This window comes from Ciconia boyciana, chromosome 2 (assembly GCF_034638445.1).
Source record: "Ciconia boyciana chromosome 2, ASM3463844v1, whole genome shotgun sequence".
Lineage (NCBI taxonomy): Eukaryota > Metazoa > Chordata > Aves > Ciconiiformes > Ciconiidae > Ciconia > Ciconia boyciana.
This window is the reverse complement of record NC_132935.1, coordinates 41,130,518-41,147,835: the sequence shown is the minus strand read 5'-3', so window position 1 is coordinate 41,147,835 and position 17,318 is coordinate 41,130,518. Positions and strand designations below refer to the sequence as shown.

The 17,318-nt window shown below is 40.6% G+C and overlaps 1 protein-coding gene across 1 annotated transcript in view; it reads left to right on the top strand.

The window, feature by feature from the left end:
• CHD7 (chromodomain helicase DNA binding protein 7) overlaps positions 1–17,318 on the top strand; it is a 135,695-nt gene that overhangs the window by 44,276 nt on the left and 74,101 nt on the right. The window lies entirely within an intron of this gene.

Sequence of the window (17,318 nt, the reverse complement as noted above, 5' to 3'; positions counted from 1 at the left end):
TTCTGAGGCTTAAGTGAAATCTCTAATAGAATAGAAGTTTTATTTTACTGAGTTTCTGATCTGCCGGGTTTTGATGAAAATGTATTGCTTCCATGTCATTTTTCAATTAAAAGCTAAAAACAGTAAAACATCTTGATCCTCTGTAGCTTAGCAGGTTTGACTACATGGTAGTATGTTAAGCTTGAGCTGAAAAAGTGCCTTCTGGGATCTTCACGTTTGCCATTGCTTGCCTCTGGCTCTGAGTCATCATTCAAGAGGTTTTGGTACTGAATGAATAGGTGGTCAAGATATCAGAGGTTTAATTTAATATATTTTTTAAAACCAGGCAGTAATTAATGCCAAGTAGCTCTGCCCATAAATATTTGGAGACAATTGTTGGAATGCAGTCATAATGATACGATGCCACAATAAACTTAATAAATCATAAAAACAGCTGTCCTAGCCAGTGTCCCAGGCCTGTGCGGAAAGCAGCTGCTCAGCAGTCCCCTCCGCTGCTGCCTGCCGGCTGCTTCTGTTAGCTGCTCCGCACAGCGTGAGGTGGGTCTGGGAATCAGATGTATGCGCTGCAGAGAGGCAGCTGACAAGGAGTGGTAGATGGAGCAGCTCAGCAGCTGGGAGAGGCTTCCACATTCCCTGTGGAAGAGAGGAGGGGGGAGCGCTGGGAGGGATATCGGGGACTAAGCTGGGCAAAGGGAAGGGAACACTCTCTTTCTGGGATGGAGGAGGAAGCTCTCCTCTTGAAGGGGCAAAAAATATCTTCCAGACTGTCTTTCTCTCCCTTGCCCCCCTCAAAATTGGTGTGAAATTTTATACCTGTGTTGGCCCTTCCTCTCCCCCCACCTCCACACACAGGCTTTGTTTGGAGAACCTAAATTACAGTTCTCTCACGCACGTGGAATTGTGTGTTCTTTCTTGAGAAAGCAGCTCTTGACAGTATGCCTTGTGTTACGGACTGTGCGGGTAAGCAGGATGAAAAAGGAGAGAACTCAAGACTATACAAAAAAAACCCAAAGAGAATGAGCAGATATTTGGAAAGGGGGTAGTGACAGTATGGAGAAATCAGTACAGAAAGACTGGGGGTCAGAAAAAGTAGTAGAAGATCTGGTTTTTACCCTGAAGTTGAGGGCTGACACATCTAGCAGAAAAAACTTGAAATAAAATTGTAGAAATGGTAACGTAAGACTTCTAAGACAGTAAAGGAACAAAAACCAGTGCCACTGGGATCTTTCACAACTGGTGATGGTGGGGTTGTGGGAAGGGAAGACTTAAGATGGACTGTTCCCTAAAGCTGTGGTGTTCTTCACCAGCATTAATTCCTTGTTTTCATCCAGTAAACATGTTTTTGGCAGCAAGAGATGGTTTGAGAGGAGAAGGTTTACTTGTAGAATGGACAGGCTTGTTAAATGTTCTTGGGACATTAATTTCCCTTTAATCAGTGAAGAGGTAAAACGCAGGCAGTTCAACCCTTAAATGAGCTATGCAACCTATTACAAAGTTCTGAACTGCAGATGAATAGCTTGAACAAAGGTAAGTGCTGAAACCAAATAATTAGAGGAAAACCACATGATAACTCAAGTTATTTGATTAAAATCAGTAATTCAAACAGTTGTAGCTAGACAAGTAACTTCTCTGTCAGCCTACTTCTGTGAAGTTTTTATTTGGTGAAAGTTATTGTTAACATACCTTCCCATTAAGTAATTAGTTTGAGACCTGACTGTTGTAATGAAACTCTTGACAGGCAAGCATTTCCCCCTTGAAAACTGTTTGACTTGAACAATATTTATTTCATCCAGCGAAAACTCGGCTCCTCCCCACCCCCTGGGGAAAAATGCAGATGTGCAAAACCCCTGCTCCTAAGACTGAATACAGAATTTGTAGCTCTCCTTTCTGTGTCGTGGTTTTCCCTTCATGTCAGTTGGCAGAAAAACTGTTCACTGAAGAACAGTTATTTAAATAACTGGTTTGTTTTTATTTGTATAAAATTAATCAACAAAATGAATATAGTCAGCGAAATGGGAATCACTATGTACTTTTAAATCATCAGAAGCCATCTTAGTAATTATTTTTCAGTGATTTGAAGCTAGCCTTATCATGGGAAGGCTGTAATACTTGTGGTTAACCAAATTACTGTTTTGTTTTTAGATATGTTGGAAGGAAAGTGAAGTTCTTTTGCTTTTAACCTGAAAGAAATCACTGTGTCGATTCTAGGGCTTGTTATTTCTTTTTTGTGTGCAAAACTGCAAATTATTTCGGCTGGGAGAAAGAGCTGGTGATTGACAATTCAGCTGGTTTAGATTAATAGCTGAAAACTAGACATGGTTTTTAGGACCTTGGTAGCAGTGAGTTGCTGGCTTCAATGGAGTTTGATAGATTCATAAGAGCCACCGCAGCATCGGGACATTCAGTCAGCGTGCTTGGTTTTTCAAATGTTCTTCACCAAAGGCTTTTGGAAGAGCTTGGTGGCTGTGGGGTGGGGAGGCAGGTTCTGCTGTGGCCGGGTAATCGGCCAAGGTGCAAAGCAGAGGGTAGGAGTAGCTTGCTTGTTTTCATAGTAGAGGCATCTGTGTTGGGCTTGTGAGCTCATGCTCTCCAACATGCTCATAAATGATCTGGAAAAGAGTCAGAAGTCAGATGGCAAAGTTTACATACTCAAAGCTGAGTGCCAAGTGCGGACGTGGTGAAGAGGCTAACAATAAGGAAACTAAACGATTAGAAATACAATAGGAATGTCAATTGCTTGTGCATAAGCTGTGTGAGTCCAGGCATGGCCAGGAGAGGTTTAGTTTGGAAATTAGGAAAAATTTCTTCACTGAAAGGGTTGTCAAGCATTGGAACAGGCTGCCCAGGGAAGTGGTTGAGTCACCATCCCTGGAGGTATTGAAAAGATTTGTAGACGTGGTGCTTAGGGACATGGACTTGATGATCTTAAAGGTCTTTTCCAACCTAAATGATTCTATGGTGCCTGGGCAGTGAAATGGCAGGCAAAAACCTCTCCTTAGGAACAGGGTCTTGGTGTTAGATGGCTATCTGAAAATGTGCAGTGGCAGCCAAAGAAATAAAACGGTAGGAATTGTTAATGGAAGTAGTAGAGAGCAAAACAAAGATTGTTATCGTGTTGCTACATGTATGCATGGTATGCTGATGTGGCAAGTGCTGTGCAGCTCTTGGTCCCTTCCTTAGGCCTCAGAAAATACAGCAGTACTTGAAAAAGCACAGAGGGAGGTGATTTAGGGGGGAAGGGAAGGAGAGAGATGGTGAAAGCCTCTAAAATTGTAAGTAATATGGGTGCATGAAGAAGCTGAATGTGAAACAAGGGTTGTTTGTCACCTGTTTTTGTCTCCTTGAATTCTTTTAAGGTATTCAGCAAACTATGAGGCGGTGAGCTCAGAACCGCACATTAAGATGCTGATCTCTCAGATGTTGTGCAGAAAAATGCATCATCATTTGGTAAACATGAGGGCACCACATTTGGCTCAGCAGATCTGTGCGGTAAATAAGTGGCTGAGAGTTTGTTATTGGCATGCGTGTACTGTGTGTGTGTCTGGTTCTTGTACTCTTCCACAGACTTTATCAGAGAGGGGATATCAGGTTAGACAGGCTTCTGGGGGTCTAGTGCTATGCAGTTGCTCTTACGTATCATTATTTTCAGAGAATTTTATTAGTGTTAGAGCAAGTATAGGAGTTTTCTCTGGCAAGAATAGGCTATCCTGGGTGTGTTGTTATACAGAACTTCTTATTTACCCACAGCTACTGTGTGGGCTGAAGTTTTGAGTCCTGTTCGTTAATCATGTTCCACAAATGTGATCTACATTATTTGTAGTCAAACATATGAATATTTAAGTGACAAACGGTTATGGTATAGCCTCCATGCTTGACTGAATGGTAGAGCTCAATGGTGGGCACCAACAGTGTTGAAGGATGCTGGGTTGCAGTGTCCAGCTTCTTGTGGAGAGGGAATTCATTTTGTGTGTGTCACCGGTTCACTGCCAGGTTTACTCTGCTGGCCTTACTATCTGTGGGCATGTGACTTTGCTTTAAATCATAACTCATAGCTGTGTTTGGTATGAACACATTCTTTTGAAATTTCCTGCCCTCCCTTGCAGGGGAAGAGGCAGGGAAAGTCCTGCTGAGTCGCCAGCTGGGTCACCCCTGTCACCGGCCCTTCCTGCATTTTCAAACCCTGTGTTGCTGCCTCAGTTTAATTTATACTTGGATATACCTGAATGGAGAGGGATATTAATGAAAACTACTATCAGCTGGAGTGGTTTGACGCAATATCCTACCCAGTGGAGAGTGCATGTTAAGTCAGTTACTGCTGGCACACTAAAATGAAGTTGACTTTCTCCTGGGTATTTAATTGTTTTACTGCCTAAGAGTAGTAAGAAGAGACTGACTTCTTACTTACCTCCTTACTGTCGTCACAAAACCAATTATCTTACAATGTGTGTCCTATAATTTTACTTTAGTAAGAAATGTTATCATTTCAGATGGTTAGGATTTTTCCCATAAATTAATATTCATAAGCAGTGTCCCACAGCTCCAGAGAGAACTGTTAGCTTTTTGATCCCTTGAGTGTTTAGCATTTTGACTATTCCTGTCAATAAGTAGAACAAATTTTTTAAAAACTTACAAACATTATTGGATACTTTTTGTTTTGATACAGAGGCTATTTCATGTGACTGATAGGTGGTCTTTTGGGGTACCGTATGTGCTGCATGTTCAGCAAAATCTCATGACTGCCTCTGGAAATTCTAGTTTCCCTTTTCAGTCCACTAATACTGAACCTTGATTGATTACAACTCTATATCATTTCTATATATAAATATGCATATGTATGTGTGTAGTTATGTAGAATATATGTAAAAAACCTAGGCCATATCAGAAGTTGTGGAGAATGATGAAGGAAAAGCTGAGAAGAAAATCTGTAGTATTCATCTAAAAGTAAAGGCTGATAATAGTAATTTTTTCTTAAAAGTTTACAGGCTTCTGCTGTATTTTGTTGAGGCTCTGAAGAACTCCTGTATTTGAGCAATGTAATTAACTATAATTTTCCAAATAAAAGACAAGTAGACTGTTAAAGCTACCTTTGGTTAAAAGTATTGAAGCTGTTTCACCTCTGTGGAGTAGAATAGTCTGTTATGCTGATAACCTGATCCATCCGTGAGCTAGTTCACATGCAGGTCTCTCAAAGGATATAATAATTAAGATGAAATACTTTGTCCAACAAAAGTCCATGTTCTAAAACTCCTCAGATGTATTCCAGTCTAACAGTTAATATTAACATTTGCAAAGGTTTATTTCCTCCTCACACTTGAGAAGTCTGTATGTACTTTTGTAAATAAGGGGTTGCAGTGATTTTGCAGTGAATAGGCCTCTGGGACAAAGATTTGTAGTTTTGAGGTGGTTTTGCTATGGATTTTTTGGTCTTTTTTTACTGTTGAGGAGGTACAAGCAACTTCAAAAATACTTCTTTCCTCAGGTGCCATGATTTGACTGTGATGAAAATAATTTGTGCCATTAAATTACCTGCTCTGGAGTTTTGGGTAAAGCCAGTTTGCAGCATTAGCATAAAACCACAAGTCTGCATCAGCATACTGATATTGTAGACTTAAGAGTTACCAGACTTGTTTTTCAGTGTGAATATGTTGAAAGTTTCTGTGATATGTTGGTGACCTGAATGTGCTTTTTCTTGAAATCATTAGTATTAGCTGAGGAATCACCTAACTGGAAATATTTTTAAATTTATGATGCTGTTCGGTACTTCAGTACAGTATTCTTTCCTGCTGATGGTTGCTTCCACTGGGATTTGGCAATCGTCTTATTTTCCCATGGCTGAACACATTCTCCTATTTTATATTTATTTGAACAAATTTAAATCTGTTGTTTCAGAGAAGCTTTTTCTCATGACTGAAAGCTGATAGTCTAATACAAACCCTCATGTCTGTATCATCAGCAGCCTACATAACTTACAAGGGTGGAAAATTGGGGCAAATGAGAAAAGAAATGCTTGATTTTTTTTTAATTATTATTATTTTTTTACATGTACTTTTTTAATTTCTTTAAATACAGTGGCAATCTTAATAAGGAACAAGTTGCAGGCAGAGTAATAATTTCCTGCCTTTTTATTATGGATCCTCCTCCTGGTCTTCCATCCTGCTCTTTCATGTGGAATTCAAGGCATCCATTTGTTTTAAACTAATCTGCCTTTGCTTGTATCTTGAATGCAAGTGTCACAATCTTGTGTAAGTGTCCTCTCTTTTTTTCCTCTGGGGAGAGTAAATGTCTCAGTTCCCACTGTGATGGGACATAATCACTTTGAAGTTCGATTTTTAACTTTGGTCTGTAGAGGTTGTTTTCTCCCTCAGTTCAGCGAGCCTGTGCTTTTCAATTTTGAATTTTCAGATTTGAGTTATAATGAAAGAACTGATAGCCAAACAATTATGAAGCTAAAATACTGGAATGGTATTTTTAAAAAGGGATGGTCTCACCTGAACAATGTATCAGATGGATGTATGTACCCCTCCTGTTCCTTTCTTTATTCTCTTTGAGAGCTTTCCTTTCTAAGTATCAATGTTCTTTTAATTGTATGGAGAGAGAGATATATATAATGCAGGTGATAATGTGTTCTGAATTTGGGGAACAAATTGGTTGTTTTTTTCTTTAGAGATGTCATCTATAAATATTTGGTACCTTCTTTTGTCAACAGAGTTGTAAGGTTTGGTAGCTAAGGAGTGAGATTAACACCCTTGACTTTTTCACGGTGATTAAAGCATCTGTTTGTACAGATCTTTCTTTTGAAAAATTCCCCAAGTTTGCAGGTGTGGTTTAAAGACGGTGAGGCAGCTTCTCAGGAGCTGGTGGGAGCAGAGGAGCAAGCGTGGGCAGGAAGCGGTGATCAGGGAGGGGGCAGTGAAAGGCTGAGCTGAGCTGATGGAGCAGTGCTGAGCAGTAGGATCAGAGAGGAAATGGCCAACATCTGTGTTTAAAATGGGGACAGAGAAGTTCAGGGAGTCACCCTACCTCTCCTGCGCCAGCTGCTTGAGTCACCTGCCGCTTGAGTCACCTGCCTCTTGAGCTCTTGCCAGAGGCAGCCATTTGGCACAATGGTGCCTGTTACTGCTCTGCACGCTGCTTCAGGGTGCACGTTTGTGTCACCATGCTGTGGGCAGACAGTCCGCTGCCAGCTTCCCAGCATGGTTGTGTGAACTCAGTAACTCTCAATATCTAATCTGCTTTAAAAAAAAAATCCATGCAAATAAAGGTGGCTGAGGTCTGGGATACAGAACCGTAGCTCCTTCCTTGCATCAGCACACCTGATCATTTGGTGAACTGGCTTATCTGGCCAGCTCGCTTCTGGCCAGGTCACGTTCCCGGCATCTCTTCAGTGTGTGAGCACAAGATTACCCAAGCTGATGGTGTGGGAATGGGAATGCTTGGTGAGGGAAGATGGGGACTGCCTCTTCCTCTGGCAGTGAGCTTTCAGGTCCCCTATACCCTTAGACAGCTCAAGTTTCTGTAGCACTTGCTCTCAGTAACTGGTCCTTGAGTCCTCCCTCAAATTTTGATAAATTAAAACTTCCATTAGAAGTCAAAAGCTTTGTCTTGTTTTATTGAATTAGTGACAAACAGGTCACATTCCAACTTCTCCCAATTTTTTTTTAACTCTCACCTTCTGTTCCTCTTTTCACACAAATACAAATGACTGATTTGATTTCAGAGGTGTGTTTTCTTTTTTAGAAGAGAAGCACTTTTTTCCTCTTCCAACTGAAGTGTTTGCAGCTATTTTGTTGTTGAAGAGATGAAAGAACATGCCCTCTCTAGCAAAGAGAGCTTGGCACAATTTCATTAGAGGTGCATTCTGCATTGAAATGAGGGAAGATGCCTCCAATATCTGTCAATGAATTGTTTTCCTTGAGCACTGAATGAGATTTTTTTTCTTCAACATAGAGAATCGTTTAAAAGTATGAAAAGTTAGAAATAAAACTTAGATTAATTTCTTAGTCTTCTTCATGAGGAAACAGAACTGAGAGATAGGATGGCTTAGTGATCTGAGTGTGGGTTTGATTCATGAACTCTGGAATCAGCGTTCTTTCTGATTTTACTGACCTTGATATATCACCTATTTAGTTAGCATCTTCTCAGTTACTGGACAAGGTTGGTAATAGTGTTGTCCCTGTTTATGAAGAGGAACATACAGATGATAGGCATAAAGATTGTTATTTATACAAAACCCAAATTCATAAAACTCTGGATTCGAATTCTTACTCAGATACCTGTTACTCTAAAACATGCCATCTCCCTGCTCTCCTTGTCACTCCTTCCAGTATTGCTCTTGCGTAAGGGTGCAGCTCAGGAAGACGGAGGTGACCACCAGTCTTAATAGTTCAAAGCAGGAAATCCCACTTCTTGTGTAGGAATTTGGTAACTGTAGAGGTTAATCAGAGAGTAGTGCAGTTACACAAGATGTGGAAGAAAACAAGTGGCATCTCTCTCTGATCTTCCAGTGGGAAGTTGCAAGTATTTTTGGGAAGTTGCAAGTATTTGTCTTCAAGAGTGCAACACTTATTCTTCAGTATACGGCACCAAAGGTATCTTTGCTATATTGATATAACATGTTGTAGGGAGTGCCAAACACTTATTTAAGTTTCATCTTTCACTTTTATGTATTTCGTTAAATATAAACTCTTGTTATTTTAATCAGAGAGGGAATTTTCATATGTAATACAAGAGTTCCTGAAAGGAATGTATACCCACCTACAATAGACTTCTTTCTTAAAACAAACTGAATAATTTAATCAGTTTAATCAGAAAAACATTAGTCAATTTTAATTGTGCTAATTAAATTGTGTTTTATTATGTCTCTAACTCCTGCAACCAAAAGAACATAATGACCACAGTAACTGAGAAGTTAATACTTCTATAGATTTTTGCATTCAGCGTTGCTGTAAGAAAAGAGAGGACTCATAACAAATTTCCTAATACTTAGTAGTCAATATGAACTCTGTTTTTTCCACTCTCCTTTTACATCTCCTTTCTCTCCAGATGGCCCTCTATCCACTTGCATTCTGGTACTTCCTATCTTTTTTGGCCCTGCAAGACTCTGATAACTGTGATAATACTGTAATTTTCCTTACATGTGAGCGCTGAATGATATGAAGTGCTTTGCTTTATTTTTGGAAGAAATCTTTCTGTACCAGCCAATTGTTGCTAAATATAGCATGAAGCTTATAATATACAGAGCATGTTTGAATTTAAAGTGACACCTTACCATAAAAAGTTGACCTCACAGTTTACTTGTACAACTGTATATGAAATATATAGTCATGAAAACTAGTCTAAAGCTTTGGACTTTATAGTTGTTATTCATATCTCACTCAGTTTGCTAATAGGATATTGCAAATGTTTACCCTGCGGCAAGCATCATCAGTTGTGAACGTACAGGGATAAATGCCTACAATACTGGGAGACTACTTAGTTCTTAAGTCTTTCTCTCTGCTGGCCTCCTTTGAAATATTTCAGGAAAACTTGTTGGAAACCAGATAATTATGTAACTAAGGCATTCGACTGGGATTCAGGGAGTCTTTGCTATCTGACATAGGTTGCTTGTTAACCATTTGTTTTGTATTTGTATTGTCAGTGTTGCTGTCGGGTGTGCTTGAGAGGTGCTCTGCAGCAGGGGCGAGCAGGGGAGGGCAGAGCAGTTCTGCAGTTCCCTGCTGCGCTGTACAGCAACACCTAGAAATGTATCTTAGAAACTGTTACTGGCAATGCGGGGTAAGTTATAAAAGGTCACTTCAGACACAGCTCTCCAGTTATAATATAATATTACAACATAAAACAAAATTTAGACCTGATATTGCTGTAGGCACGTCTGATTTAAGACTTGTGTATAGGGATTTTTACATTTTACTATAGGTTGTGTAAAGAACGTCTGGAGCTAGGATACTAAAGGTATCTGTGCTAAAGATAAGGTATTTAATGTTTCATAGAACAATGTTAATCAAACTGGTTGGAGAACTAAAGTATGATTTAGACATTATAATAAGAGTTGTCTCAATTGCTACTGCTAAATGAGGTGTTTGTCCACAGAAAAGGAAGTGTGGAGGTTTTGGTTGGTTTTTTTTTCTTTATTTTTTCGCCCCTTCCCTCCAGTTCTAATGACACTTTCTGATTTAATTGTTAGTTTAGTTCAATTACTAGAGGGGCTGGAAAGGCCTACCTGTGACATGTCATAAATACGTATTAGATAACATATTGAAAGGCTTTTTTCATTTGTTGCTGTGACTAAAGAACTAGAGCTTGAGAAAGTATCTTGGGCTCTTTGACATAAGTGGATCTTGGGCAGCATATATAACATCAAAGGATTTTTAACAAGTCTGTGATTTCAAGCCTGCTTTCTCATGCTGAAGTTAATAAAATACTGCAATGGAAAGGCCATTTGGAGAACTGCTGTCTTCCCACCCCAAGAGAAAAATAGAGTTGATTACTGATGATCTCTTTTGGTTTTGTATCTCATGTGTATCCACTAAGATTTCCTTGAGTCGGTGGTTTCAGCCTGTGGTCTGTATACCTCTGAAGTCCCCTTTTAAGTAGCCTGGGAAAGGTGATTAAGGAGAGCAGGTTTATATGCTAAGCAACAATACGTGTATGGGAAGTTTAGTTTAATGAGAATTACATCTCCACTACTAGAAGCTTACAGATGAAAAAATTAAAAAATGGAAAAAAAATTGACAGAACAGAGTTCTGTGTTGTAACATAAATCTCACTTCCGACGGCATCTGCTCAGGCTGGTGTCTGAAATGACAGTGTAAAGCAAAGTGTAGGGACTCCCTGTCCCAGCAAAGTGTATTGGGACCAGTACTGTTTAATATCTTCATCAATGACATGGACAGTGGGATCAAGTGCACCTTCAGCAAGTCTGCAGACACCACCAAGCTGAGTGGTGCAGTTGACACACCTGAGGGACAGGATGTCATCCAGAGGGACTTGGACAAGCTGGAGAAGTGGGCCCATGTGAACCTCATGAGGTTCAACAAGGCCATGTGCAGGGTCCTGCACATGGGCCAGGGCAATCCCTGAAATCAATACAGGCTGGGGGATGAAGGGTTTGAGAGTAGCCCTGTGGAAAAAGACTTGGGGATGGGGTGGATGAAAAGCTGGACATGAGCTGGCAATGTGGACTTGCAGGAAGCCAACCATATCCTGGGCTGCATCAAAAGAAGCATGGCCAGCAGGTCGAGGGAGGTGATTCTGCCTCTGTACTCTGCGCTGGTGGGACCCCACCTGGAGTACTGCGTCCAGGTCTGGAGCCGTCAGCACAGGAAAGGCATGGACCTGTTGGGAGGGGGTCCAGAGTAGGGCCATGAAAATGATCAGAGGGATGGAACACCTCTCCTGTGAGGACAGGCTGAGAGAGCTGGGGTTGTTCAGCCTGGAGAAGAGAAGGCTCCGGGGAGACCTTATTGCAGCCTTTCAGTACTTAAAGGTGGCTTATAAGAAAGATGGGGACAGACTTTTTAGTAGGGCCTGTTGAGATAGGACAAGGGCTAATGGATTTAAACTAAAAGAGGGTAGATTTAGACTAGCTATAAGGAAGAAATTTTTTACAGTGAGGGTGGTGAAACACTGGAACAGGTTGCCCAGAGAGGTGGTAGATGCCCTGTCCCTGGAAACATTCAAGGTCAGGTTGGACAGGGCTCTGAGCAACCTGATCTAGCTGAAGATGTCCCTGCTTATTGCAGGGGGGTTGGACTAGATGACCTTTACAGGTCCCTTCTGACCCAAGCCGTTCTATGATCTCTTCAGGGGGGAATCCCAACAGTGAGTTCTGTGTTGGCTGATCAGCATAGTGTATCCTTACCTCACCTGGAAGTAACAGATTGTACAGTGCCACCTTTTTTGGAAAGGACATGGAAAGACTGAAGAGAATGTATAGTAAAAATGTTACATTTGCTTTTGGATTTGAAGGGAACTGGGCATAACAGCCTTTCTGTGGAGCTGCAGATCTCATAGTGGAAAGTGACAGCATGAAACCACAGTTACCTGAGTGGTTTGACAGGTTAGTATTAGTAAGCCAGCTAGAGAAAAAGATGGCTTTAGCCTCTGATACGTGCCCTCCATGTCTGTTAACTTCTTCCATCAGAGAACCTTCAGGTAATTTGAGTCAGTGGGAATACGCTGGTGGGGCAGGCAAACCCGATCACTGTTTCCATTTCACAGAGTAGAAATGTGCAGCCGGGTAACGCGCCTGGGGTTACGCAGGCAGCCACAAACCTCCTCCCTCTTCCGCCCCCGCCGCCCTGGGCAGGCTCCTGCCGCCGTGCCTGCTGCGCTGAGGGGTGCCTGCGCCAGGAGCCCTCCCTGTAGAAAAGTTAACACTGCTTGTTCCTCAACTTCTGCACGCTTTCTTGGATGGCAGGTTGACTACTTCAGTGCATTTGTCTGTCCTCAAAAAGGCAAAAAGCCTTTAGGTGTAGTCTTCTGTTCTGTTTTGTCTTTTAGTGTATCCAAAATATAACCGCTACAGCTTCAGAAAGTAACTTTCTGCATTTAAAGAGCTTTTACTGTGTCTAATTGGATAAACAAAAATTCTTGTGCAGAACTGTGGGGACTAATGCATAAAAGGAATATTAGCAGTGCACATGAAAATATCTACCTTCAGTCCTAGAAAGCCAGCAGTTTATTTCTTGCAAGTCAGAAGCACAGAATTACTGAAATCTTGATCAGCATATTTTCCTTTTAACTCAGGAACATATTCTGTGAGTTGTAGATGCTGAAGATGTAGATGCTTGTATTTATAAGTAAAGCAACACATTGTGGGGGGAAAACATATATATTGTACGAGAAAACCTGGGCTGCAAGTAGTTTAAGTATGATCTGCAGGTTGTCATCTTCTTGTCTTGCTCTTTCAGCACTCTTTGGGTAAAAAACAGGCTGGATGGCTGGGCCCAAAGAGTTGTGGTGCATGGAGTTTACTCCAGCTGGCGGCCGGTCACAAGTGGTGTTCCCCGGGGCTCAGTATTGTGGCCAGTTCTGTTTAATATCTTTATCAATGATCTGGACGAGGGGATTGAGTGCACCCTCAGTAAGTTTGCAGACAATACCAAGTTGTGCGGGAGCGTTGATCTGCTTGAGGGCAGGAAGGCTCCGCAGAGGGATCTGGACAGTCTGGATTGATGGGCTGAGGCCAATTGTATGAGGTTCAACAAGGCCAAGTGCTGGGTCCTGCAGTTCGGTCACAACAACCCCATGCAACGCTACAGGCTTGGGGAAGAGTGGCTGGAAAGCTGCCCGGCAGAAAAGGACCTGGGGGTGTTGGTCGATAGCTGGCTGAATATGAGCCAGCAGTGTGCCCAGGTGGCCAAGAAAGCCAACAGCATCCTGGCTTGTATCAGAAACAGTGTGGCCAGCACGACTAGGGAAGTGATCGTGGCCCTGTACTCGGCACTGGTGAGGCCGCACCTCGAATACTGTGTTCAGTTTTGGGCCCCTCACTACCAGAGAGACATTGAGGTGCTGGAGCGTGTCCAGAGAAGGGCAATGAAGCTGGTGAAGGGTCTGGAGAACAAGTCTGATGAGGAGCGGCTGAGGGAACTGGGCTTGTTTAGCCTGGAGAAAAGGAGGCTGAGGGGAGACCTTATCGCTCTCTACAACTACCTGAAAGGAGGTTGTAGAGAGGTGGGGGTTGGTCTCTTCTCCCAAGTAACAAGTGATAGGACAAGAGGAAATGGCCTCAAGTTGCACCAGGGGAGGTTTAGATTGGATATTAGGCAAAATTTCTTCACTGAAAGGGTTATCAAGCATTGGAAGAGGCTTCCCAGGGAAGTGGTTGAGTCCCCATCCCTGGAGGTATTGAAAAGATGTGTAGATGTGGTGCTTAGGGACATGGTTTAGTGGTTGGCTTGGCAGTGCTAGGTTTACGGTTGGACTCGATGATCTTAAAGGTCTTTTCCAACCTAAATGTTTCTATGATTCAGTGATTAACTGCTTAAGTCTGATACACTTACTGGTATGTGTAAAAGATAAAAACTCTTGCTTCTCTCAGTCTCTTCTAAGTGTCTCTACGCCAACTTGTACAAACTTACCCCAAAACAAAGCACTCCTGTAAACCACCTAAATGCCTCAATGCTTGGGGATAGGAGAAGGGGTTTACATTGTTAATTAACTGGTCTGGAGAGCCATCAAAGCAGGTTGGGGACTTCTGGTCTGGGAGCTCTGCGGTAATTTCTATGGAAAACAAATCTTTTTTTTTGAGGGAGGAATTTGTTCTCCCTTCATTTATCCTCGTTGATTCAGAACTCTTGTGTTAGGGATGGTGTGTGTAGGAAGCTCTTGAGGAAGAACAAGTTTTCCAACACAACATTAGAAAGAAGTGAAATTCTCTCGGGAGCCTTTCTACTTGCAGTATTCCTGTTGCAAGTTAAGACACACGCACAGCAATTGGATACCAGCATCTCCTGCACTAACCCACTCCTTACAAGTGTATCACTAATATTTAAATACTGTAACTGTGTAAATGAACAACTGATGACCAGAAATTTAATAAATTGCTTACTTCTACTTTTCTCAAATCTGTCATCTAGAGTACCTAAAAATAAAAATTATTTCTGCATTGTTTTGGGAAAATTGCTATAGCAGAAGGACACTGGGACTGTTGCACCTTTGTTAAAGGGTTACTTCTTACTGTTTTAAACAGCACTATTGCATTTTGTATGACAATCATGGTATGAACGAAGACCATTTCTAGTCAAAGGAAAATGTTATAAATACAAACATAGTATACATACAAAAGTAGTCACATTTATAGCTGTGATGATTTGAGGATGTGAGCAAAGTAAGGCTTATAGAAGAGGTAATACTGAAGGGTTTTATTCTCACTATATTGGCCAGTCTAATTATAAAAGCCTTTTGGGTAACCAACCTGTTTTTTCAGGTTTGAAGGTAAAACTTCTGTGACCAGAAGCTTGTCTTACCAGCCCTATTAGTCTGTTTAACAGAGATCTCCTTCCCCTAGAAAATTAAATGTAAATGGCTGTTCTAAGCATATTTAACTCGTTCCTGAACTAATATGTTCCGTGTTTGTCATATTCCAAATTACATTTGTTAAAATACATTTATTTTTTAATCTAAACAAGATTTTGCTGTTGATTTTTACTGTCACCAATCATTAGGAGCAAAGTACTTGTGAAGATTGCCTGGGCCATGGAGTTGAGCCTCCAGCTGTCACATGTACCATCTTATGAACTACTTTTCATAACCTTATCAAACTTGAATTTAAAGAGCACTTGGCTTTTGCTCCCAGTACTCTTTTTGAAATCCTGACCCAAATCAGATCACTCTAAATGTTGGAACAGGCATCTGACTTCCTATCCTAAATTTATTAGTCACTGGTTTTATACCAAATTTGTGCTTGTGCCAAATTTACCCATCTTAATTATTTTTATTTCCTGTATTAGGATCTGCCAATGTTTTCATAAATAGCAGTTTATCTAAAGTAAGTTAAATTCCCTTTAGCCTTGTCCTTTAAGGTAATCCATACCTGTGTCTAAGGTCTAACTGTTGTTGATGTGGATGATCAGAATTGTGTACAGTATTGTAATATGGCACAAATACTTCCCTAGGTTTACTGGGAGCCATCTTGAGAGGCATTTTAACATTTTAATTTTCTTTTCCTCATTGTACATCACACCAGTTGTTTATAGACATCCTATGATTAATTACAAACTACTTTAGTCTTCAGCTACGCAGTCTTACCTTATTTTATGTAGACATAAATGAATACCAAAAGTCAGCGGTAATAACATAACACAAAAATTACAAGTACTGAAGTATTTCAAGTTTGGAAATGCATAGGAAATGCTTGTTAAATTTGCGAGTGCTTTACACTGATGGGCTTAATTTCTCTGATAGCGTTTTGAAGTTATGAGATGTCCACAAATTTCCAAGCATCTCATTTAAAAGTAGGATTCTGAGTAAGCACAAGCTGCTCTACTGCTGCTAGTCGCAGCTGTGTAATGCTTAAAGGACACCTTCCTTTGCAATAACATTTAAAAATACTAATTCCTCTTACGCATCTGCAATCCTCTTCCCACAGCTTGAGCTCAGGGCTATAATGGAACCTATTATAGGCAAAAGGTCTATGACTCAGCTATTGAGCCCACGCAAACTCTTAGCTTCTTTAATTGGCACCATTAAATCTTTAGTAGTTTTTCTCTCATAAAATAGGTATCGTTGGTGTGAAATGCATCACTGCTGAAGATATATTGTACCTTTTGCCCTCTGATTTCCATGAGTTGATCAACTATGGGTGTTTAAAGGCTGGTTAATCGGAGAGACTTTTCTAGAATTACTGCTTTTCCTTAACTACTTAGGAATGTATCAAAATGTAAAAATAATAATTTAAAAAGTATCAAAAAACCCCCCCAAAATGTAAGAAAGACATCTCACAAGTTGTTATGTTTTCAGGTTATTTTCCTTTTCTATTTAGAGATGGGAGAGGGAAAAGAAAAACCTGCCTTCCCATCATGCTTTATCTTCGTAGAACTTATTTAACCTGAGAACTGGGTATCTTCTACATGACAGTATGGAAAACTTTAATTCTTGAGTATGTAACCAGGGAAGAACCCACATGATTTAGCTGATTATTTTTTTCTGTTGCAGGTTTTTTTGTTTTGGTTTAGTTTGGGTTTTTTGTGGTTGGTTTTGTGTGGGTTTTTTTGGGGTTTTCTTTTGTTTTTTTTATATATTGGAAAGTGAACATGGAATAGGGGTCAGATATCAGTAGAGGAAATTTAAAGAACACTGTGGAAGTTAAATGTTTGAATACATATGTATATATTTGTAAATATATATGTATGTAAGAAAAAAAAGTAGCTTTTAACTCTTCTTTTGTTGTCTCCCCACATGCTTAATATGTGCCACCTTAGAGCTTATAAGTATTTATATTGCTGTAAGCATCAATGCCTCTGAAAGAAGGGTGTGATGAGGACATCCAGAAAACTATAGTTGTTCATTACCATCTGCAGAGTCTGCCTTGTTTGTACATACAGTGGGCAACTCGTCTTTGGTTGTTATGTTTGTATATACTGTGTCTGTTGAAAGTAAGTATCAAGAAACAACAAAGTTATAGAAAATGTTAAACTATGTAATTTAATACACATATTTTAAGTGATTGTGTTTACAGAATGATAGCAAGCTGCAAAGCTGGAAGTTAAGAAAGATCCGAAGTAGGACTGTTACTATGTGTTCCTTGTGCCTACAAAACAGGATGTAATGTGTGTATGCAACCATGCTTTCTCTTTTCCCTTTCTTCCACCTGC